Genomic DNA, 26452 nt, shown 5'->3' with positions numbered 1-26452 from the left:
ACAGATTGTGTGATTTAAAAAGAACATTCCGGTGAAGTTCAACCGTAAGGAACCACATTATTTTTGTGTTGCACAGAATGGGGCAATTATATTAATCTCCATTCTTTGTCTGATGGAATCACTAACTATGTGTTTCCACACGCAAATGTAATTACATAAATAATATACTTCCAACAGCCCAACTACAATGGCGATTTAAATAACAGAGATATATACATGATTAACCATGAATATACCCAGGTTGCACACTATATATGAAATACAATGGCTGTTTTTTCACATGAACTGTTATGGCATCTATTACTTTTGCCATTCATAACACAGCTAGTTTTTAACATATATTTTTGTTTGTCCTTAGAGATACATCCCTAGACATCCTATACTCACTAAGAAGAATACGACACCTGGGTCTCAGCTGTCGTTTTTCTGTGTCCTGACAAAAGCCTTATCTGGTCCTATATTCATCTAATGGACATCAGTCACCTGTTATATCTCTGAAGACTGTATTCTTTTAAGGCTGGAAACAGAATCATCCTGTCGACACACCCCCCACACGGGTTTATGTTTACATACTGTCCCGACTGGGGTTTATATAGAGGTATTACCATTCTATGTCTATATGATGAAGTCACTCTTGTCTCTACTAACATCACCTTTGAAAATACAATAGGTTTGATGTATAACTTGAATTAAGCCCACAGATCTATGTGATTGTTTGCACATGACTTTTGCCTTATAGGATTGTGATTTCTCTTTGTTTTGTTCTATGTTTTTTAACATTTTGGACCTATTAAGCTCCAATTTTTGAACATGTATTAGAAACATAAAACCAAATAATTGTTCTATTGCAATACTAGCTTGGTGCATATGTTGTGATATTTGTTTGACACAAGACTGTGATTCACTTTTGCCCCATTTCAGTTCATATCAACCAGCCTAGCAGTGTGACACCATTAGGTAGCTTGTTTTGGGAACCTCCCCCTTTTTCTATCTGCAAAGCTTCCTCCAGACAGACTCTCCCTGACATCCTTTTTGTTGTCTCCTCTACCAACCTATGGACCCCTCATATGGTGTCTGTTCTCTCTCCTTTCTCCTCCTCTCACATTAACAGTAGCACTAGGTGGGAAGTCCTCTTGCCCCCCTTCCACTCCTCCAAGACCATTATTTTTGTCAATCTGAATGGCACTGTATTGGTGCAAGGCCCTCAGTCCAATCTCCTCCTTTTTAATGGGCGTTTCCTGCACCTTATCAACTTCCTCCCTTCTCCTGCTACCCCTTCCGCCACCTCGCTGGCACCCTCATCTTCTTCCTCTGCCCACCCTCGGGCCCCTGTACCACCTCTGCAGAGTGTATCTCAAGCCTGTACCCCTCCACGAAAGACTTTCAAATGTGGCAACCTGCAATCCTATGACATCTGTCACTTCCTTGAAGAACTCAACCTAGATGTCCTTGCTCTCACAGAAACATGGTTTATGGCCAGTTTTGTCATGAGTTATGACATCTCCTCCCTGTGGCCTACAAGATCCTCTCCAAACCCAGAACCAACCGTCCTGGAGTTGCAGTAGCCCTGGGTCCTGTCCTCTGTCATCCCTATGCAGGCGTAATCCCCCTTTTAATGCCTGGTCTGCAGGCTCTCTATCTCTTCTGGCCACGTTCTACTCTCCTCTCATCTGAAACTCTCTATCCCTCACTGCCACCTACCTTCTTGGTGATTCAGCCCATGAAGCATGTGTCAATGGATGCCATTGCCTCTAATTTCTCTGCTCCTCCTACTCCTGCGGCTGACTCACACCCTGACACAGCCCTTTGCTATCTTCATCTTTCTATTTCCAACACCCTGGACATCCTTGCCCTTGTCATGAGAATCCGACTGAAGCCTACCTCCAAGTGCAACTCATGGTATGATTCCAACTTCGCCATCCTGAAATGCAATTGAGAAGAAGTGGAGGGCTTCTGGAGCATCCTCTGACAAACTGGACTGCCACCTGCTCCAAAGGCAATACAGACTCCCTGCCCTGTCCAAAAGAGAGCACACATTCAAGCCTGTGTCGCTGCGGTCTCTAACAACACAGCCAACCTCTTTGAAATCTGCAAGAAACCGGCCAATCCTGTTGCAGTCACTACATCTCCTGTTCCCTCCCAGGCTCTCTCTACGGCTCTGGCCTCTCACTTCTCAGCTAAATCTCAGGACATCCTGTCCTCTATCTCCCCCCCCCCCTATTTCTCGCTCAGCACCCCTTTGGTCATCACTCCATCTCTCCATCTCCTCTTCCTTTCTCCTCTTGACAACACCTCACAAGGTTTCTAGACTAGTCCGATCTATGAAAGTGTTGTCCAAACAGGTGCTCCCCTGCTCATCCAGAACCATCAAGGACCATATTGACACCCTCGTTCCAGCCTTGGCCGATTTCTGTAATCACTCTTTCGCCACTGGAACTTTCCCCTTGCCCCTTTGGCACTCCATTGTGCACCCCCTCCGTAAGAAGCCGTCTGCCGGTCCTACCTGCCCGGCAAACTATTGCCCAATCTCCTTCACCTCTTTCCTGGGCAAACTCTAGAAAAAGCTGGCCATCTCCCAGCTTACTCACTGCACTGAATCTGTTGGTTGTCTCCATGACCATCAGTTTGGATTCAGAGCAGCCAGAGGCATGGAAACCTCTCTCCTGAACACCTGTGAAGATCTTCTCTCTAACCTTGATTCCAACATTCCTTCTGTCCACATCCTCCTTGATCTTTCCTCTGCTTTTGGCACGATCAACCACGTCATCGCCAAGAAGTCCCACTACGAGCTGCACCTCCTCAAAGGCACTCCTCCCTTTATCACTTTCCCCAGAAGCTCACTGTCTCCAGAGCCCTGGTTATCTCTAGGCTGGACTACTGCAACAGCCTCTATCTCAATCTGCCTTCCTCTACTCTCTGGCCTCTGCATGCAACTAATCCAGAACAGGACTGCAAGACTTATGCTTGGCCTCAAGCCCAGGGACTGTATCTTTCCAGCCCTGAAATCTCTCTACTGGCTCCCGGTGGCTGCAAGGGTCAAGTTCAAGACTCTTTGCATTGTCCACAAGACTTTCTGGGGCCGGGACAGGGCTCGCTCTTCATCCAACGCTCCGTTCCAAAATACCTTCCTTCTTGAGCCCTTTGCTCAACTACCTCCAACTCTCTAAGGGATAGACGCTTCTCCAGGCAGAGAGTGGCGGACAGATCTCTCTCCTCTGCAAGGGCTTCCCTGCCCCTCTCAAACTTGAGCTGGACCATCTGAAGTTCTGGAAGCAGCTCAAAACTGTCCTCTTCTCCTCTGCTTTCTCTCTCCCTCCCTGTACTGACTGGTTGCTTGGCTACCCTCAGAGTCTCTTCAGGGTACCAGGCTCTTTCTTGATCAGTCACCAGTACACTGCCTCTGGGCCTACCACACACTTAGTAGCTATAAGTGTAGCCCTACAGTTCCTTGTTCTCCTTGCACTACCCAGAGCCGCGCTGCCTGGCTGCACTTACTCAGAGCATTACTGCCCTGTTTTCCCCTCCCCTCTCCCTTGCAACTCCCCCCTCATCATCCCCTTGCACTTCTCATTCTTGCACGTGTGCGATCTGAATGACATGAGGCCTAGTAAGATCATTTGTCTTGTCCTCCCTCTATCTTCCCTCCCTTGTCACTCCTAGAAACACTTGTGTGCGGCTGCATTATAAATGACTTATCATATCATATCAAATTAGGGCACTTTGTGTGCTGACTGAATACTGTTTTTGGATTGGCTGGAGGGTTCTCTGAGTTGTGTTTCTCCCTCTGTTTCCTGGGAGAAGTTTAGGTGAGGGATCTGGCTTCCCTCTTTGGATATCCTGACCTTCCATCACTGGCAGAAGATGGAAGGCAGACTGATACTTCAGCCAGGGTCCAAGGTTGAGTTCTTCTTTTTTACTTCTTGTGAAGTCTTCAGATAATTTGCCAAAAGAGGATCTCAGACATATTTTAAAGCCAGGTTGGCCACAGTGACTGGTGTATGCTAAACCTACCTTAGTGAATCAATCCAGGGGTCCCTGCCAACAATCTTCTGTATGTGTGAGGTCATAACCAGAGTGCACTGCAACAATAAATGTAAAGGGTTGAAAACAGGAACAAGGTGTGTCCTAGAACTAATATGGCGGAATCCTTCTCTCAACATAAAGAGCTCTGGGCTCACTCCCTTGTGCTACTAATTCCCACCCATCTTCCTGTACATTGTGTTCAAAGAGCCTCTCTGGATAATGGCCCTCCCTGTGTGGTTCCTGTTAAAGCGGGAGATCTCCCTTGATGCTGCTGAAAGACCAGACTCTCTGGCTCCTGCAAACCAAATTCTTGTACCTTATGAATGGAGTGCCCCTAGTGGGGTGGCCTACTATAACAACAGGTCCAGACATGACAGTTCACTGCCATTGATACTGAGAGGCGGGAGTTAGCTGCAGGTTGACACAGTTGCATATGAAAGTTTGTTGGGTTTCCGGTCTCCTTTGTGATCTTCTGCAGCCAGGGCCCACGTGTGGGCCTGTTTGAAGTTCCCCCTGTTTGTTTGATAATTGCTGCCACCAGCTGCAGGGATTAACAAAAGAGCAGGACAGTTCCATACAGTCTTTGTCAGTTAATCAGGCTGAGCATGGCAGGGAGAAGTTTGGTCCTCCCCCTTCGTCAGATGACATTGTGCCCTCCCTAGTGGTCACATTCCAATTAAATATGACAGGGGCAGACTGTGCCTGTGAGCAGTGTCCATCCCGGAGTACACAGGTCTATGCTTTTGTCATGGTGTGAGCATAGGGAAATGTGGCTGGATTAGCCCCATTCATTTTCCTGCGGCTGGTTTACCATCATTCCATTTCATAAAAAATGTCAAAAAAGCCCAGGCGAGCGCACGCCTACCATGCGGATGATCATATTTCTCACAAGATTCAATGCCTTTGATTGGCTCCAAGAACTTGATGAATCAACGCTGGATTCGACCTGAGATTCAAGGATCTTAAGTGGTGTCCCGATTCAAAATGAGACTCAAATTGCAGAATTAATTCACACAGCAAAAAACCTCATAAAACACCTTCAGTACACTCATACATTTAGATACATTTTCCTAACGAGATTGGATTGCCTTGTGTTACCAGTTTTAGACAGGTCTTCAAGCATTTATTTCATTTTTCCATGGTTGTCAACTAAAGTGGAATCCAACCACTTATTATGTTTACAGACCCCTTACACATATGCATTTCAAACACGGTAATTAAGTTTACATAAAAAAGCTTTTGATAAATGTTGTCAATATACACGGGAATCTGTGTGGGACACTGTAAAGGCTCAGTATGGGCAACCAGAAGACTAGACATGAAAGTCACCACATAGTCTGGCCCAGATAGATCAAAAAGGGAATTATATTCATGCATCACTTCTGGGGCATCCGTGGGAAACTCTCTCATTTAGTTCAGGCAGAATACAATTTAGAGGACTGAAATGTTCTTGAATATGCTCAATTTAGGTAAGTTATAGCAATAGCAAAAAGTTGTGTAATCATGTCTTGCCCCGACGCCCCCAGATCTTTAGAAGAAATATCAACTTCTCCTTAGAGGAGAAAAGTTAAAGTTATCACACTGGCAACATCTGTATCCACCAGAAGGTCTAATCCAAGCACAGGGATGAGTCTGAAAGCAAATGTGACTGCACAATATCTTAATCCCCTAAGCAATGAGCCACGATCTGGGGCGCCTAGCAGTCCATATGTAATTCGGTGGCATTACCCCCAGACCATCTTCCAGTGCAGCTGTAGAGTTTTGTGGATTCCCCAGAAGTTGCATACATTAAAATTCATTCATTAAGACCTTTGCCAGGGAAAAGGAACTCCCACCACATAGTTTAGCATTGTGCCGTATGAAAGATTGCTGGGTTCCTGTGTAGGAAATATTTGTAGGATTGTCCAGAAAGATTGGCCTATATTCTTACACCCTAACGTAAATATTTGAAAAGTGGTTTAGCCTGAACTAGAGGAGCCTGCTGATAATCTCGAAAATATCTTATTAACTCTGGAGAATCCATGTTTTAATAACTTGTGCACAAAACTTTAGAAAGGAACATTCACTAGTTGCACAAAATGCTCTTTTGGAATCATCACTAAAGTAAAAATACAATAGTAATGTCCTAGCGAAATTGCATTGTAACCGGACGTGATACATTGTCATATACGTATTTATGAACAATGCAATCAATAGAAGAAAATAAAAATGTAAACATGTGAACATTAACAACAAGTCTACCTTGTGGAATCTGGTTTGTCACACTGACAATTTGCACCTACATGGCTCATATACAAGAACCATACATGAAAGAGTGCTTTCAAAAATAGAACTCTTCACAGCATCCCACCAAATGGGATGTCCCCCAGAGAGAGCATAGGAAGAATTCATCATCATCATCATCACAAGACACTTTGATGTATGTTGTGTGCTAACATGGATCTTATACAGGGCCACTTTATATCACCTCTTAACAATCTAGAGTTGAATAAGCAAAGGATCATACCACTGCTCTCCAGTCTAACAATGACGTCCAACAATGTGCTTCCGTCTTATAACTATGATTATTAATGTATTGACTCTAGAGAATGCATGTTGCAGTTGCCTTATGCTGTAAGTCACCCTCTTATCTCTTAATTGGAACTCAATATTTTGGTGGTGACCATCTCTTTCTCCCATCCTGCTCTCTCCCTTCGCTGTCTATCTAGAACAGGGGTATGCAGCATTTATCTCTACAGTTTTTTTGGACCACATATTCCATCGCCCCACCGAGCATATTCAATGGCATGGGATCATGGGAGTAATAATCCAAAGCATCGGGAAAGCCATGGGTTGCAGACCCCTGATCTGGTGTTGACATACCACGGAACCCCCACAACAAGAAATGTTCTAAAGTACCTAAAAAAATGTATTAATTTAACTTGACATGTTGGAAACTCAGATTTTGTGCTCTCAACTTTTCTGTTTACCTTTTCATATGTTTCAATTCTAGTGATTCATACGCTTGCAATTCCATCATCCTGGTATCATACCCTGTATGCCTTCCATTTTCATCTACTCCTTATAATGCATCTACTTCAATGAATTGATGACCGAAAAACAACAATAACATGTATGCATCTTTTTTTTTTACAATAAATGCTGCATGTGACCGAATGACAATACATGCTTTATGAACATGCTATTTGCATGATGTACTCCTTTTATGTATGCCCCTCGATTCCTTTATACTAAATAGATTATGATGAGTGGAGAGAAAATATTACATTTCAGCTTGGGAAATAATTTGGCGTGAAGGACGTTTGCAGCCCCTTGTACATAATATAGGTTGAGCACATGTGTACACCTACATGGTGCAATTATCAGCACTGTCACATACAGTTGCTGAATTTCTAAATTAAACTGAAAGCTCTTTCATGTTCCCTTCCTTTGGTTTCAGTTGTTTTTCCACTTTCCCATCTGTCATCGGTGTGATTCCTTTGACTGCTGTAACAGTTCATGCTCCTGAGATGAAATGTACTGCTCCTTCCAATATGCAATTGAATTGACAAATAGCCGTGTATTGGCAACAGTCATATTTCATTATCCTGTCAAGGATGCAGCATGACAGTCAATAAAATGCAATGTTTGATTGATGGATCGACACCAATCAAAATTTGTTTGCCATTAACTACCATCCCAAATGTGTCACACCATAATTAATCTTGCCCTGTTCAGCGCAAATTGCATTCCCCGAGTGCAGCGTGATTTTCTGGTCCTATAAAAGGTAATACGAAAGAAAAGTGCTTCGCATAAAATAATAATTCAGTTAATGTTCAAACAAGTGAAAGGTAATTGCCTCCTTCCTCAGGAAGAGACCTGGCAGAATTGCACACTGTGATAGAGAGTAATGCGATCGCCAAACATATGAATTGTTATGGTTATAAAATGTCTGATGACCCCCAAGGTCACCCAGACAGCGTGAACGGCACGAAAGAAATGCAGCGTGAACCCAAGTCTCAAAGAAAAAATGACAATCTGCACAAAAGGAATTGTGGAGGTTGTCATTTTTCCACACAGTCCTTCAGAGGCCTTTTCTGTTCGGTACCATGTGACGCTCATTCTGACAAGCCTACAATGATTGCATGCATTTTTGAAGAAATGGCATGGACATACACTATCTGAATAGATTGCAGGGGTTTTAAGAATATTGGGGTTTGCCGGGAAACCAGCCGTTTCCGATTTAGGACCTTATTTACAAAACCGTGTTATAATCCTCAATCTCATTGAAAAACGCTTTACAAAACAGTCCCTTAGTCTACAATAAAGACAATCTCAAGTGCTATGCCTCTTTAGTAAGTGTTGTTTTTTTTGGTTTTAAATAAATCAAGTTTGCCTTTGGAGGTGATCACTAGAGGTAAAAAGTTCAGGTGCGAATTTCCATACATGAGGGAAAGTGGGAATCTGTAAACATGCAATAGTTTGGGCGGGGATGGCATGAGCAGTGTTCGCAATATTGCGGGGGCATTTGCGAGATTGGAAGGGCCAGCTGCCAATAAAGGTTGAATGTAAAACGACATCAGAAAGGTGCCTAATGCTGCGTCTAAAACAAGATTTGTGAATTCCCCTCTCCAAGTTCCTGTCACAAGGCCGGTTGCCAGTGTCGGATTGGCCCGTCGGCCGATCGGCCCGTGGCCGATACGAAATCCTTAGAGGCTGGCGAGGGGCCGGTTTCAAGCCCATGCCTGGGCCGGTCTCGCGCTGGCTCAGGGCTGCCTGCGGTGCTGATCTGCTCTGCATGATCAGGGCCTGCGGGCAGCAAGTCGGCGCGAGACTGACACCATGGCGCTGCTGCTAGGTGATTGTGAAGGAAGTGTTACTTTTTTACAAAACACTGGTAGTGGGTCGGGCTGGCCTCAGCCCGGCCCGCTACCAGTGTTTTGTAAAAAAGTAACAGATTCCTGCAACTGCTCGTCCTTGAAGGACCTGGGGCAGCAGCGGAGGGCCGGTCTCTGAAGCCCACTTATGGGCCATTTTGTTTGTTGCATTGATCTGCAGGCTGCAGCTCTGCATGATCAGAGTACCGCCTGCAGGCAGCCCTGAGTAGGCGCGAGCCGTGCGAGACGCCATGGCGCCAGCCGCCACAGAAGTGTAACTTTTTTACAAAACACTGGGAGCGGCGCTGGGCTGGGGCGGGGCCACCTCAGCCCAGCTCGCTCCCAGTGAATTGTAACATGACTCGGGTATGGGAGCATGGTTTCTCCGAACACAGCCTGGGCCAAGACAAATGGTAAAGGTGTTTGGCGACAAGCAGATGCCCGCGCCCTGTGCGAGGAAAGCACAGCCTGCTCCCAACATCATTCAGGCTGGCGGTTACCAAGCCTGCATCCTCCATGTGGTGGGGAGAAAACTGCACCGAAAGACACCCCAGATTCGGAACTTGAGCACTGTGGACACTGTGGAAGGAGCTGCGCTGCTGACCTGTTCACCATGAGCAGGCAGACAGCCAAAAACAGGGCGGGGAACACTGCAACATCGTTGAGGAGGAGGTGAGCGATTTACCCATTACCAGTATTTTGCGACACACACTCCAGATTGGGGGGCAGCAACAGGCATCCCCCTCCTGACGGGGGCAGTAGTTCAAGCACCTTCCTCTTCGGTGATGCGCCCGCAGCGCTTCCTAGTGCAGCACCCTGCACCCCGTACCCCCGCCCCACTCACACACACACACTCCTGATGGGGGGCAGCAGCAGGCATTCCCCCTCTTATGTTGTCAGTGCTGGCCGGCCCCCTGAGCAGCAGGCCTGTGATGGGCTCTGTGGAGTGTGTAGCGCGGCTGGAGTCCATCATGGAACTGATGATCCAGGTCCGATGCCCCCCGTCACCCCCCTGCCAGCAGCCGCCTCCATTGTGCTAGCCTCCCCGGTGAGGTGGGCAGATGTTTCTATTCCTCTTGGCCCTGGGGCCAGTGTGCGCATCACTGTGCAGCGGGAACTAATACACATTTTAGCAGCCCATCTGCACAGATTGTGTTCTCTGCTTTTAAACGTCAATTTTGTTTAAAATTGAGTAGCCGAATCTCTGGGATGTAGGGAGCACCCCATAATAACCATGGCTTCCCTCAAACATGGTGCCACAGTGGAGACAGTCTATGTGCATTATCTTAGTATTTTAGTACCTTCTTAAGCAAATGGACCAGGATAGGTCTAGGCCTCTTAAAGTTTGACGTTTAGACTACTCCCAAGTGCCAGCCTTTTAGCCAAAATACAATCGGAAAGTTTGGATTTGTGAGCCAAGACCTAAATACAAGCCCCACAGCTCAAAGCTTTGTTCCCTGAAAAGTGAGGACTGTGCTACACAGTCACGTGGCCACTCTGGGGTAGCCTTGCCTTGACCTTAGCAGCTATGGTAGTAGGGTGAAGCTGTGTGCAGGCATTGGCGTTGGGGAGCTGGGGGGTGCAGAGGAGAGTTGAAGGCTTGTGGGGTAGATGTATACGGTGGAGTGACATTGTGTGCTGTGGGGGGGCGTGGCTGGGGACAGGTGGTGGCTGTGGAGAGGAGATATGTAGTTTGGGCAGGTGTGGGCTGTGGAGGGAAGACGGGCTGGTGCTGTAGAGAGGAGAGGCAGGGGCTGCCAGACTGCAGAGCAATACGGACAGACAAGTGTGTGCCCTGCTCTCAAGGGGGGTGGGCACATCTTGTTGCGGACAGCTAGCTGGCTGTAGATACACGATGTGGATTGAAGGGGGGCCTGTGTAATGTGGACGGGGTTGGTGATCTTGGTTTCTGTGCACTGCACAAGCATTCATTGCTTGTGCATGCTCTGCAAATTAAAGGGATGCTAGTGGACACAAATAGCAGTTTATGTTTTCAAACAAATAAACTTTGTACTAATTGTGAAGCTGCCACCTCGCTCCTCTGCTTCCACCTCGCCCCCTCAGTAAACAAGTCCACCCCCACTGTTGTGAGCACACCAGCCCATTCTTTTCTCCTCCCCATCACAGACCAGCTTTTTTCCTCCTCCCCATCATGCACTCCTTTCCTCCACCCACACTCTCGTTTCCTCCTCCCCATCACTCACACTGTCGCCTTCTTTCCTCCTCCCCATCACACACCTACACCAGCTCCTTCTTCTCATCACACACAGGCTGCTTCTTTCCTCCTGCCCATCACACACCAGCCCCTTCGTCCACCTCCCCCAGCTTCTAACAACCAAACAACACCTACAAGCTTTGTGTCCCTCCTAATTTACCAGTCTCCCTATCTGTACTCTAATGCAATAGTTTGGGCTTAAAGCGACACCTGACCTAATAGCCAAAACAAACAAAAAACAGTGAGCAATGTATTAAGTCATTGACTGATAAATGGGGGGTAGATGGATTTGGGCAGGGGAGGCTATTGGGTCTTTAATACTGGCCTGAAGACACAGGGGTATTAACACTTTGAAAGCAGAGCCATTCATGTGGCAGTGTTTGATATGTGCACTAGTTGTAGCACTCTCTCTCTTGCAGCATTTGAACAGCTACTATGACACATCCTGGCAGTGGCACAACGAAATTGCAGGAGACAACAAGGGACACTCTGGGCGACAACAACTAACCTTAGCTAAGTGCTGCACTACCTCATGTGTGCTTATTATGCTGCTGTGCCTTTGAATACTGCAATAGTGATATTGTATGTGTGTGTAGCATCAGAAGCAGGGACGTATGTTTGTATGAGTGCAAGTAGCATTTTCTGTAAAGTCGTGAATTGATGTTATTCAGGGATGATGGTTAGAGGGCCACTTTTTTTGAGGCGAGGGGTGGGCCACTTTTTTGAGGCAAGTGGTGGGCCACTTTTTTTTGGGTGTCCGGGCCTATTTCCTGTCCCAGTCCGACCCTGCCGGTTGCCAAAAGAATGGATGCGCTATACATTAGGCAAGGATCTTTTGACAAACTAGAGACGTATTTTAATCTACATGGCTAAAACCTGCGATTGAATCAAATGTCCAAGATAATCAGCACCAGAAAATGCGGCTAACCAGCTAAACCTAGCTAATTTAGAATTATGAAGTCAAAATGAAAAATTGCCGAATGAGCAAAGTGAAACCTATTCATTGATTTTTTTATTTGGACATTTTTTCAGCGCACTTAGCCCAGAGGCCTCTAGGCGCTAATTACAGAAGCGTGGTGGTTACAGTGTTCTGTTAGGTTACATTTAGTACATGATGATTTAGTTGACAGGATTCCATCATCTCTGCCGGAGCGGTCCAGGTGTACCCCAGGAGTGAATGCCCCAGCGAGGCCAGGATGTCTTGCAAAAGGAATATTAAAAACGTTTTAGTCCAACTCTCTAAAGTAGTTGCAGGTATTGCATTGTCTTTCTGAAGGCGGGATTACACCGCCCCCTAATAAACATGTAGGAGAGGGAAATCTGCAAGGTGTCTGCACATTCCTGGTGGTCCTGATCCAAAGAAGTCGCATGCAGGTAGTGTGGCAGTCATCTTGCACCCTTTCCTTCAGATTGTGGAGGCTGACAATAAGAAGGGTGTTAAAAGACCATGTGCCTGATTACAAAAGCGTTTTTGAATGGGAATAACGCTTTGTAAATCAGGCCCCATAAATTAGTTTTAATTTTGCAAAGTTTTTTTTATACCCCATTACAAAGTGTAGAATATATGTTTTGACGCTGTGCCTTTACTGAGAAGAAACACTGCACTGTAGTGGGATTGTAACTTGGTGTTGGTTGCACTGCATTCAATGTGGAAATCATGAACAATGCCTGCAAAATGTTACTAAATAAGGAATGTATTAGCAGTGGGCAACATAAACTGCCTACATATTTTTCTGGATGTGCATTTTCCATGTAGTCCTTTTATCGAACTACGTTGAAACCGACTGCAACCACTTTGATTTGTGGTTCTCATGGTGAAGTGCTTTATCACATTAGATGTCACTGTCACACGTTGTCCGATTATTACACCATCCTGTTAGAACATGTCTATACCTTACCAATTAGCCGTGTGGCATCTGCTTTTAACCTCGAAAACAGTGAACCCTGTTTACATCAAAGTGTGCATTGAACCAATACATAGGTTACCCTCAGTAATGTTTGTACTAACAGCATATGTGGCCTGCTCTCCCCATCAGTTAGCCTAATTCGCAAGCTATAGGCACTTTCCCAATGTAAGGGAGGAAGAGTGTTGTGATGGGAGGTAGAGGGTTGAAATTAGCACTCAGGATACTTGATTAAGTTAAATGGTTTTAGTAGGTTTGTATAAATAGGTAAGTACAATTAGATTACAACACAGGGCAATTCATGGTAACAGAAATATCCACCGGTCCCCCTGTGCCAAGGTCACTTTCCAACTGAAACAATCAGAATCTTGGCAGTCGCACGATAACATTCTGGGAACACTCTAATACAAACATTCCAGATTCACACTCACACATGGATAGGCAATAGCTACAAACACAGAATTGGTAAAACATAACAAAGGGTCTCCCAGGCACTCCTTCATTCCTGATGACGCTCACAATATGCCCATTCCACGGTTGACAGTGCACCTCTGGCCAAGGTGTGAGGTAGCCATTGAATGATACATAACTGCATGGCCTATGAGCCAAGAGACTCAATTTTGTATGAACTGCAGACTCCATTTTCTATTAGGCCGCACATACACACTGAACATGAGAATGCACCTCTCCCCTTCTCTCGCCGCGCACAGCCAGACTGCCACCCCTCTGCCTCCTCCCCTCTGCCGGCTTCACGGCTGCCCTGTTTTCACAGAAGCTTGGCCGCAAATTGTTGCAAGCCAACACATTGTATCTCACTTCTTCCTCTGAGATCACTGTCCTGTGGGTGACCTGGCTAAAGCCTAGACATAGAAAAACCATCCATCTCCACAAATCTGCCTCCGCTCTGACAAACCCCTCCTTGAGAATGATGCACCTCAAACCCCCTAACCTTATGTCCCTTTGATGTAACAGTTGCAAGACCCCCGCTCGTGTGCCACCCTAGTTCACCCCCATGTATCTAATCGTGTGAGGCCATATATTTTTCCTGTACTAACAAATAGTAAAACACCCATGTTTGATCTAAGAAAGGTCTGATCACTGTATTCTGAAATAGTGTGTTAGATAAGGCACCTGGACCCATGTACCTTCACTCTCCCTGTGGCCCAGGTCAATTGTCAAATGTCCATGTGATATATATTATGTTGAAGTTTATGTACCATTTTAAATCTTGCATAGCTTAGTGTGAAGTGTTAGTTAGCAAGAATTATAACTGCACAGACATCGCCTGACCCTGCACCCCTTCCAGATGAGCCCAGCTGACCATTGTGCCTCAAGAAGTTGCAAGTTCAGCTCTGACCAATCCTGGAGCAGCACGACTATATGATCTTTAACGTCTTATTTTCTCCAACCAATGACCAATACTTATTGTATCCCGTATTGCACATGTCATCAATGATGCGTTTTTGTAAAATAATGTGTATTTTCTGTATCTTGGGCCGAGCGCTCTCGGAGTAGCAGAGCTCTTGAGTGCCCCATTTCACTATATATAAGGACACCACTTTTACTCACTCGCATTTGGTCCTGGTCTCATTCCCTACTGGGGTGTGTCCATTGGTGTCTTATTTTTTAGTTATTTCATTGTACGAGTGGGGAATGCCAGCTTTCACCAATCAGCGACAGCACACGCTAGTTTACGTTTATCGAACTGACAACGTCCAATGACATTTCATCATTTCCAGAACTGATACGCATAGTTACTACTTGGAGAAGCACGTCAGAGCACCACGCTTTCTCATTTACTCCAATGGGCATTCTTCACCACACATTTAAGTTAAACATCATTATGTCATCTACACGCGTTTCCCTGATGACGTGACTAACACACCCTCTACTAACATACTTCGTTTCCACGACAATCGCTAACACTCCCTTGACTACTCAGCCAAAAATGGGATGTCCTGCCAGTTTACCAGGCACACTTTTTCTTTGTTTTTGTTTGCCATACAATCACAGTCTGAACATTTTGACACCAGCCGAGTCATGATTATGCTCTTTACATTACATTCAACACGCTTGGAAACCTACGAAGACCAGGCACACAGTGTCATCATTAGATTACATTTGTATCTGTGAGGTAAAAGTCACAGGTTTAGACTTGATACACACAGACCTTCACTTTACATCTCTGTATTTAAACAGCAATTAATGCAACGTGCACCTGTTACACTGTATCAGCATTTTTATTAGCTCTCGCATTGTTTACAGAGCAGAGCATCTTTCGACACAACAGATTACCGTGACCCACTAGAGCGCATACATAAAAAGTCAAGTTTTTTCTGGAACATTGAGGTAAGCCTTCTGGCCTCTATCCACCCTTATTTTATCATTGGACTTGAGGTTGTGTCATTAACCTCACACCTTAGAAACATGCTTGCTTGTCTAGAGAAAAGTAACACACCAAGCACTTACCCACACATGCTTGTATTGCAGGTTTCCCATGTTGACTCTTAGTGAACCCGCATCACCACACCAGATACCTTCTTCAAATGATAACAGAGACAACAGGTACCTCTGCAGCACAGTCCTTTCTAATTTTATTACGCTCTTTTTTTTGTTGCTGTGGCTGTCAACAGTATACTTTGTGGAAACTCTAACTTTACAAACCTCTATGTAGTGATACACATGCACCTCAATTTATTTTGTAGAAATCGCCCTGATGAAGAACATGAGTCCGAAATGCATCGGCAAAGTTGGCCTCCTCTGTACCTCTAACACAATATAGGAAGTATAAAAAGAAGATTCGTTTTGTGCACCTGTTTTTTGCATATGTGCTGTATTATAACCTGAATGTAGACAACATGAGTTACTGTAGACATTTCTGATGGTAGTATGTTCTACCCCCATTTGGCATCACCAGGTCTGGTACAGTTCTATAACAGACATTTCTTTTCTCAAAATAAACTGACAATCATACCATTTTCTTGGAAGTGTCTACATATTATATTTACATGTATGCACATTTGAACTAAATTACATGCGTAGCCATGCAGCAATGAAAACATGTAAATGTGCGCCAGTTTAATTCTTTATTTCATGATTCTAAGTTATGCCTTTTCCCCAACAGTTCACATCAGTATGTGCAGCATTGGGGTGTTGGGAATTACAGTCAATGTGCGGGGTGGGACTTGTGGATCGGTTTGGGAAGGAAGTGACGTGGAAGGAGAAAGTAAGTTAGTGTTAAGTGGATGATGAATGAAGGAGTTGTGCTTTTACGACTCCTGACTCTGTATCTCATTATCCTGATACAGTGTGGGTTTGTACAAGTCCTGAGTAGTCCCCAGAGGGCAGAAACCGACATTGGTGACGGCAGAAGAGCCTGTGCTGCAGCCAGCTGGTCGGTCTGTATCAAGCTGCTCATTATTGGATGCGCATCCCGGGTATAACAGTGACAGTGTATGGCCTGCGCAGGGCAGGCGAATGGAGCACAGCGAGGTTCTGAGAGGTGGCATGGTAGTCCTGGAGCTGCGGCAGTGAAGCCGTATGCTAAATGAGGACATCACACCCTTCAAGAGGAGGCATTGCTCCTGCCTATAAGGTGGCTGCCATTTTCAGAGATCACCTGGGTCTACAGAAGGTGGAGGTGAGCATTTTAGAAAGGGGTGGCCCTGAAGCCAATTGAAGACCCAGCCACAGTGAACATTGACATGTCTTTGGCAATATATACATATACTCAAGTTCCACCAGTTTTCTGGCTTTTTAGCATTCTGGCCCATCAACGAGGACTGGCCCACATTTCACCATGTCTGACATGTATATCCCGGACACTGTCCCTGTCACGCCACTGGTAGCGGTACAGCAAAGGGTTGAAGAATGCCTGGCAGTACAGCTGCCAAGAATATTCGATGTCACCAACACCAGCAACATGGAGCTCAGGTGGACCAGATGGATCAGGGATATCTAACTACATGTGGGCACAAGAAGGTCTATGGAAGACAACAGGCAACAATGCCTGTTGAAGCTGGCAGCACCAGAGACATCATTGATGAAGTAGCTGCTTATACAATAGATACCATTGAAAGCTTAAAGACTGCCCTCCCTACCTACTTCACGCTGCACACGAATGTGGATTACGAGAGACACATGTTTCACAACACAAAACAGAAAAACAGTGAAACAATGGACACATTTGTAATGATGCTATGAATCAAACTAAAACATTGTCAGGCCGATTCATGGAATAATTAGCGCGGCGCAAGTGGGCAAAAACGTGCGAATCGCAGTGGAATAGCGAAAATCGCAGTGCAAGTGCGAAAATCGCACGAAAAGCAGCGCACTTCGATTCATGGAAGTCCGGGGGCGAGAAAACCAGCGGATGTGCGATAAAAAGTGCGCCGCGCACGTTGGCGCACAGGCCATTTAACAGCGTGCGCCAGGTCACAGCGAAAATCGCACAGGCCACAGCGAAATTCGCACATAGCGCGGCGCACGCAACAAAAGTAGGCGGAACATGGGCGTAACACTCGGAATGGGGAACAACTTGCAAAAACGTGGGCGTCACGGGGGAAGTACAGGGCACAAGTGCGCGGAACGCCCACACGCTCGCCTACAACACGTATTCATGGAATAGAATAGGGCAAAAAAGTGCACGCTCAAACCAGCGCACAGGCATAAACACGACCGCCACAAGAAAGCAGGCGGTAGCGTCTCTGCGGCTGTAAGAAATGTGCGCCAAAAGGTGCGCCAACAAATAGCACCCATATACTGCCATGATGAATGTCCTATACTGTGGCCCTCCAGGACAAATGACGTGCAAAGGGGTACCCACAAACATGGACACGCTGACAAAAAATACGTGTGCGTGTATACCGGGATGCGCGGGAAGTCTCACACGCGATTTGGCCGGGTATGTGGATTTCAGGGGTGCGCGGGGAAGTTCCACACGCGATTCCATCAGGGTAGGTGTATTTCAGGGGTGCGCGGGAAGTTCCACATGCGATTCCATCAGGGTATGTGTATTTCAGGGGTGCGCGGGAAGTCCCACACGCGATTACAGCAGGGTACGTGTATTTCAGGGGTGCGCGGGAAGTTCCACACGCGAATAGCCTGGGCGCGTGTATTTCAGGGGTGCGCGGGAAGTTCCACACGCGAATAGCCTGGGCGCGTGTATTTCAGGGGTGCGCGGGAAGTTCCACATGCGAATAGCCTGGGCGCGTGTATTTCAGGGGTGCGCGGGAAGTTCCACACGCGAATAGCCTGGGCGCGTGTATTTCAGGGGTGCGCGGGAAGTCCCACACACGATTACAGCAGGGTACGTGTATTTCAGGGGTGCGCGGGAAGTTCCACACGCGAATAGCCTGGGCGCGTGCATTTCAGGGGTGCGCGGGAAGTTCCACACGCGAATAGCCTGGGCTTGTGTATTTCAGGGGTGCGCGGGAAGTTCCACACGCGAATAGCCTGGGCGCATGTATTTCAGGGGTGCGCGGGAAGTACCACACGCGAATAGCCTGGGCGCGTGTATTTCAGGGGTGCGCGGGAAGTCCCACACGCGATTACAGCAGGGTACGTGTATTTCAGGGGTGCGCGGGAAGATCCACATGCGAATAGCCTGGGCGCGTGTATTTCAGGGGTGCGCGGGAAGTCCCACATGCGATTACAGCAGGGTACGTGTATTTCAGGGGTGCGCGGGAAGTTCCACACGCGAATAGCCTTGGCGCGTGTATTTCAGGGGTGCGCGGGAAGTTCCACACGCGATTTGGCTTGGTACGTGTATTACAGGGGTGCGCGGGAATTCCCACAGGCGAATAGCCTGGGCGCGTGTATTTCAGGGGTGCGCGGGAAGTCCCACACGCGATTACAGCAGGGTACGTGTATTTCAGGGGTGCGCGGGAAGATCCACATGCGAATAGCCTGGGCGCGTGTATTTCAGGGGTGCGCGGGAAGTCCCACACGCGATTACAGCAGGGTACGTGTATTTCAGGGGTGCGCGGGAAGTTCCACACGCGAATAGCCTTGGCGCGTGTATTTCAGGGGTGCGCGGGAAGTTCCACACTCGAATAGCCTGGGCGCGTGTATTTCAGGGGTGCGCGGGAAGTTCCACACGCGATTTGGCTTGGTACGTGTATTACAGGGGTGCGCGGGAATTCCCACAGGCGAATAGCCTGGGCGCGTGTATTTCAGGGGTGCGCGGGAATTATCACACGCGATTTGGCTTGGTACGTGTATTACAGGGGTGCGTGGGAAGTTACACACGCGATTAGGCTGAGTGGGTCCTCACAGGTGTTCCCTGTACACCCTCGACGGCCCCTGCAGGCAGCCCACAAAACAGGGGACTACCCTGCACACCTGCTCATGTCTCCCACCACCCCCACCCCCCACCATCCAGGGGCACCCTCCACCAGGCCCCACTCATGTCTCCCACCACCCCCACCCCCCAGCAGTGCAGGGGCAGCCTCCACCAGGCCCCCACTCATGTCCCCTATCACCCCCACCCCCCCGCCACCAGGGGCACCCTCCACCAGGCCCCCACTCATGTCTCCCACCACCCCCACCCCCCCAGTCACCAGGGGCACCCTCCACCAGGCCCCCACTCATGTCTCCCACCACCCCCACCCCCCACCATCCAGGGGCACCCTCCACCAGGCCCCCACTCATGTCTCCCACCACCCCCACCCCCCAGCAGTGCAGGGGCACCCTCCACCAGGCCCCCACTCATGTCCCCCATCACCCCCACCCCCCCGCCACCAGGGGCACCCTCCACCAGGCCCCCATCCATGTCTCCCACCACCCCCACCCCCCAGCCACCAGGGGCACCCTCCACCAGGCCCCCACTCATGTCCCCTATCACCCCCACCCCCCCGCCACCAGGGGCACCCTCCACCAGGCCCCCACTCATGTCTCCCACCACCCCCACCCCCCAGCAGTGCAGGGGCACCCTCCACCAGGCCCCCACTCATGTCTCCCGCCACCCCCACCCCCCCAGTCACCAGGGGCAGCCTCCAGCAGGCCCGCACTCATGTCCCCTATCACCCCCACCCCCCACCATCCAGGGGCAGCCTCCACCACGCCCCCACTCATGTCTCCCACCACCCCCACCCCCCCAGTCACCAGGGGCACCCTCCACCAGGCCCCCACTCATGTCTCCCACCACCCCCACCCCCTAGCAGTGCAGGGGCAGCCTCTAGCAGGCCCCCACTCATGTCTCCTATCACCCCCACCCCCACCATCCAGGGGCACCCTCCACCAGGCCCCCACTCATGTCTACCACCACCCCCACCCCCCAGCAGTGCAGGGGCAGCCTCCAGCAGGCCCCCACTCATGTCTCCCACCACCCCCACCCCCCAGGAGTGCAGGGGCAGCCTCCACCAGGCACCCACACATGTCTCCCACCACCCCCACCCCCCACCATCCAGGGGCAGCCTCCACCAGGCCCCCACTCATGTCTCCCACCACCCCCACCCCCCACCATCCAGGGGCACCCTCCACCAGGCCCCCACTCATGTCTCCCACCACCCCCACCCCCCAGCAGTGCAGGGGCAGCCTCCACCAGGCCCCCACTCATGTCCCCTATCACCCCCACCCCCCACCATCCAGGGGCACCCTCCACCAGGCCCCCACTCATGTCTCACACCACCCCCACACCCCCAGTCACCAGGGGCACCCTCCACCAGGCCCCCACTCATGTCTCCCACCACCCCCACCCCCCAGCAGTGCAGGGGCAGCCTCCAGCAGGCCCCCACTCATGTCCCCTATCACCCCCACCCCCCACCATCCAGGGGCACCCTCCACCAGGCCCCCACTCATGTCTCCCACCACCCCCACCCCCTGCCACCATGGGCACCCTCCACCAGGCCCCCACTCATGTCTCCCACCACCCCCACCACCCAGCAGTGCAGGGGCAGCCTCCACCAGGCCCCCACTCATGTCCCCTATCACCCCCCCCCCACCATCCAGGGGCACCCTCCACCAGGCCCCCACTCATGTCTCCCACCACCCCCACCCCCCCAGTCACCAGGGGCACCCTCCACCAGGCCCCCACTCATGTCTCCCACCACCCCCACCCCCCAGCAGTGCAGGGGCAGCCTCCAGCAGGCCCCCACTCATGTCCCCTATCACCCCCACCCCCCACCATCCAGGGGCACCCTCCACCAGGCCCCCACTCATGTCTCCCACCACCCCCACCCCCCAGCAGTGCAGGGGCAGCCTCCAGCAGGCCCCCACTCATGTCCCCTATCACCCCCACCCCCCACCATCCAGGGGCAGCCTCCACCACGCCCCCACTTATGTCTCCCACCACCCCCACCCCCCACCATCCAGGGGCAGCCTCCACCAGGCCCCCACTCATGTCTCCCACCACCCCCACCCCCCACCATCCAGGGGCACCCTCCACCAGGCCCCCACTCATGTCTCCCACCACCCCCACCACCCCAGTCACCAGGGGCAGCCTCCACCAGGCCCCCACTCATGTCTCCCACCACCCCCACCCCCCAGCAGTGCAGGGGCAGCCTCCAGCAGGCCCCCACTCATGTCCCCTATCACCCCCACCCCCCACCATCCAGGGGCACCCTCCACCAGGCCCCCACTCATGTCTCCCACCACCCCCACCCCCCTGCCACCATGGGCACCCTCCACCAGGCCCCCACTCACCTCTCCCAACACCCCCACCCCCCAGCAGTGCAGGGGCAGCCTCCACCAGGCCCCCACCATGTCCCCTATCACCCCCACCATCCAGGGGCACCCTCCACCAGGCCCCCACTCATGTCTCCCACCACCCCCACCCCCCCAGTCACCAGGGGCACCCTCCACCAGGCCCCCACTCATGTTTCCCACCACCCCCACCCCCCAGCAGTGCAGGGGCAGCCTCCAGCAGGCCCCCACTCATGTCCCCTATCACCCCTACCCCCCACCATCCAGGGGCACCCTCCACCAGGCCCCCACTCATGTCTCCCACCACCCCCACCCCCCAGCACTGCAGGGGCAGCCTCCAGCAGGCCCCCACTCATGTCCCCTATCACCCCCACCCCCCACCATCCAGGGGCAGCCTCCACCACGCCCCCACTCATGTCTCCCACCACCCCCACCCCACACCATCCAGGGGCAGCCTCCACCAGGCCCCCACTCATGTCTCCCACCACCCCCACCCCCCACCATCCAGGGGCAGCCTCCACCAGGCCCCCACTCATGTCTCCCACCACCCCCACCCCCCTGCCACCATGGGCACCCTCCACCAGGCCCCCACTCATGTCTCCCACCACCCCACCCCCCAGCAGTGCAGGGGCAGCCTCCACCAGGCCCCCACTCATGTCCCCTATCACCCCCACCCCCCACCATCCAGGGGCACCCTCCACCAGGCCCCAACTCATGTCTCCCACCACCCCCACCCCCAGCAGTGCAGGGGCAGCCTCCACCACCCACTCATGTCTCCCACCACCCCCACCCCCCACCATCCAGGGGCAGCCTCCACCAGGCCCCCACTCATGTCTCCCACCACCCCCACCCCCTGCCACCATGGGCACCCTCCACCAGGCCCCCACTCATGTCTCCCACCACCCTCACCCCCCAGCAGTGCAGGGGCAGCCTCCACCAGGCCCCCACTCAGGTCCCCTATCACCCCCACCCCCCACCATCCAGGGGCACCCTCCACCAGGCCCCCACTCATGTCTCCCACCACCCCCACCCCCCAGCAGTGCAGGGGCAGCCTCCACCAGGCCCCCACTCATGTCTCCCACCACCCCCACCCCCCAGCAGTGCAGGGGCAGCCTCCACCAGGCACCCACACATGTCCCCCTGCCCCCAGGTCCTGACGATACTCAATCATGGCAGTAATGGGCGGCATACCCAGAACAAACACCCAGGCAAGGATTGCATCCACCCACATAGTGAATGCAATTACATGATACAACCCCAATGGCAAGTATGTAAATGAACACATGTCCGTCACACACACATACACAACGGGTGCAAGTGAATGTCAAAACCCATATCATGACATGTATGAAACCAATGAGAAAATACCACAAGTGAAAGTTAAAAAAACATGTATTAAAGATGAAAAATAAGTAAACAAATCAAACATACAACAATGGGGATAACAAAATAAATGGTCCATGACCGAGAACAAATGTAAAAATAAAAAAAAAAAAAGTAATCCAAAAACAAATGTAGTCCAAAGCAATGTCATGTGGAAGGAAAATAATGAAAAACCATGTCCTCATGGTGAACACAATAATCAATAAAAAAAATTATTCTTCAAAAAGCAAACTATATACACGAATATTCCAGGGTCCATGAGCCCAACACCATAAATGAAACCTACTACTACCCAATGAAAAAAATATCTACAAAAAAGTGGCCATTGTCCGAGCGGTCCAAAAAAGATAAAAATGAATAAAGGAAACCTAACACTAACTAACTAAATAACTATATACAAAGGCAACGGGCAAGTCCTGCGGCTCACTCGGTGATGTTGCTGGCCAGGGCATCATCGAACTCCATGTCGATGTCCTGGAGGCGGGACTCTGTCCTGGCCCCGAGGTCTCGCAGGGATAACCCCATGTTCAGCTCAAACTCCCTGCGAGCTTCCTCGAGGCACTCAGCCCGCCTCAACGCGCGACGCATGGAGAACTCCGCCCTGACCATGGTGAGCCGCTCCTCTTCCGTCCGCTGCCGCTCCGCACCTATCCGCTGGACCAACTGCTCCCACACGGAAGACACCACCATCCCAGGGTTGCCCTGCCCTCCGGCCGATGCCTGCCCCTCTGATCTTGATGGCCCCGAGCCATGATGCCTCCCACGTCGAGCCTGCTGCTGCCTCCGACGCCACTGCCTCTGCCAGCACGACGGCATCCAGGCTGATGGAAACCACCGACGCCGTCGTGCACGTGCCCTGCCCGATGATGCTGTCACATCTTCCATCTGCTGGGGTCCAGTTGCTGTGTTGTCCACCCCTGCTGGACCTCCGACTCCCAACTGTGGCAGGGCTGGGATCCCCACCGAGCTGGCTGCATTGGTCGGGGCAGGTCCACAGGGGGCCCTGGTGTCATCTGGGCCGGAAGACGGCAAGGAGAACGACTGGTGTATAGCCTGCAGAGAGGAGGAGAGGGCCGCCAGATTGGCCAACACATGCAGCAAACCCCCGAACATGGCCGATCCCAATTGGGCCACGTCGGCACGGTGCACTTCGTGATGACGTGCGTGCTCCTCCCGGGAAGCATGCACGGCATCACGAATCACAGCCGTGCGCATCGCGACCCCAATCAGACCTTCTCCACACGGCCAGGGGTTCCCACGTCCGCAGGTGGAGGGGAGTCAGGTGACATGGACATCCCCTCTACCTGCGGACGGGCCTGGGACGGGGCATCCCTGCTGGTGCATGGTGGTGCACTCACAGGGTCAGGGACAGCGACATGCACAGGCCCCTCCACAGTGACCTGTGCTGCCTCCTGCCCCTGGCCCTGGACTGCACCACTTGCACCAGCAGGGATGCCCCCACCAGGCCCCATGTGTGCCCCAGTGGCGGCCTCCTCCTCCTCTGTGCAAACCACCAACCTGGATGGCTCCTCACCGTCTCCCACCGTAGCAGGCCCCTGTGGGGGCTCACCCACCCCTTCCGCTGCAGCCGTGGGGGCATCCCCGCCGCCTTGCTCCACAGCGCCGTCTCCGCCCTCTTCTTCACTATCCGCTGCGTAGAGGGAGACAAAGAACACAAGCATCAGGGTACTGTACAATGGTTCCCTAGACAGGAAGCAATAGCAGATGAGCACCACTGTCAAAGTACACTTCCATCATGTCCCTCCACAACACATGGGTCAGTCCAGGCAAAACACACACAGTAACAGGCATGGTGCATGCCATGGACATTTCCATGCATGTCCAATGGACTCTTGAAATATTCAATGATATGTAACTCACATGCATCATGGCTCATGCCTATCACATGCACACACTTCACCTCAGTCACATCCATCTGGCCCCAAACACACCAAACACAGCGGATACAAGGGTAATTTGGCTGCTTCACTGAATCTGTGCATTGTCACACACATGTGTCATGCATCCATGGCATGCACAAGTTACAGACACGCAGGTCAGGCACACAGACATCCCTACCATATATGTACCTGGCATCAGCACCCATCCCTCACCCCCACCCATGTCCAGGTACAGAGACTGGCATGCTCTCATGTTCAAAATCTGCATAGGGCTCCCCATGCGGCATTTGAACACATGCAACAACCATGTGGGTCATACATCACTGGTCGCACATGCATTACTATGATGTCCCTGCACACATACATGCATACATGGCCTATGGCACACATACAGGCAAGTATCATAGAACCAGCACACCACAACATGGCCTGTCTCACACAGTAATGCTTGGACACTTACCGCTCAACTCCAGACGGGCCTCCCTCTCAAGGATCTGGGCGTGGAGCGCTGGGCGTACGCGTTCCAGGACCCTCATCTTGATGGAACTCATGCGGCCCCATCCCCCCTCCACGAGGCGCCGGGCCTTCACAAGGGTCCTGGACCTCAAGTCCTCCCAGCGCTTCTTGATCTTCAGGACGTTGCGGGTTGCCACCCCCTCTGCGTTGATGGCAACCACACAGTCGGCCCAGATCCTCTCCCGTCCTTCCTTGCTGGCGCGGGACGATCCAAAGAGGGCATCATACTGCCCCAGGACATGCTCCACCAGGACACCAACTTCGGTGGCAGTGAAACTGGTGCCCCTCTGCCCCTCTGGCCTGGGGTTGCCACTGGTGCCAGATGTGGAAGTGCCCGACATGGCAACCCCAGAGGCAGGTGTGGGTGGGCAACTGGGTCCTGGGGCTGGGCTGTGGAGCGATGTAATCCCAGTCGGGAGTCTTCAGTTCCAGCAGGGGTGGACACAGCAACTGGACCCCTGCAGATGGCTGATGTGCAGGCACCAAATGGCAGGGCACGGTGGCAGCAGGCAGGCAGGCAGGCAGGCAGCAGCAGATGGCACATGGGAGGCTGCTCGGGGCTATGGGGGGCAGTAACTCGGCCTTCTGGGCAGGAGCGTGGTCTTCCGTGTGTTTTCGCGTGGCCAGCTTGATACGGAGTGATTTGGCACGTGAAAATCCTGCACGTCAGCGTGAAATCCGAGGAAAGGCCCTTAGCGCGTAAGCGCGTCAGCACGCATACGCGATTCTATTGGACCAGAGTCCCTCAGCGCGTAAGCGCGTCTGTGACGTGACCCGCACGGGTGTTCCCCACTCAGCACGTGATGACAGAGCACACGTGGAAATACTGCACGTCAGCGTGTAATTGGACAAAAGTGCGTGTACACGCGATTGGCCTATGTACGTGTATTTCATGGGTGCGCGGGCACTTACACACGCAAGTACGTCAGCGCACCTGTATCCCGTGGTGCGTGGGAATTTCCACACGCTATTGGACTGGGAACTGGATTCCAGTGGTGCGCGGGTCACACG

This window comes from Ambystoma mexicanum, chromosome 1q (assembly GCF_040938575.1).
Source record: "Ambystoma mexicanum isolate Mex_15411 chromosome 1q, UKY_AmexF1_1, whole genome shotgun sequence".
In the NCBI taxonomy this organism is placed as follows: Eukaryota; Metazoa; Chordata; class Amphibia; order Caudata; family Ambystomatidae; genus Ambystoma; species Ambystoma mexicanum.
Note: the sequence above shows the minus strand (reverse complement) of the source record.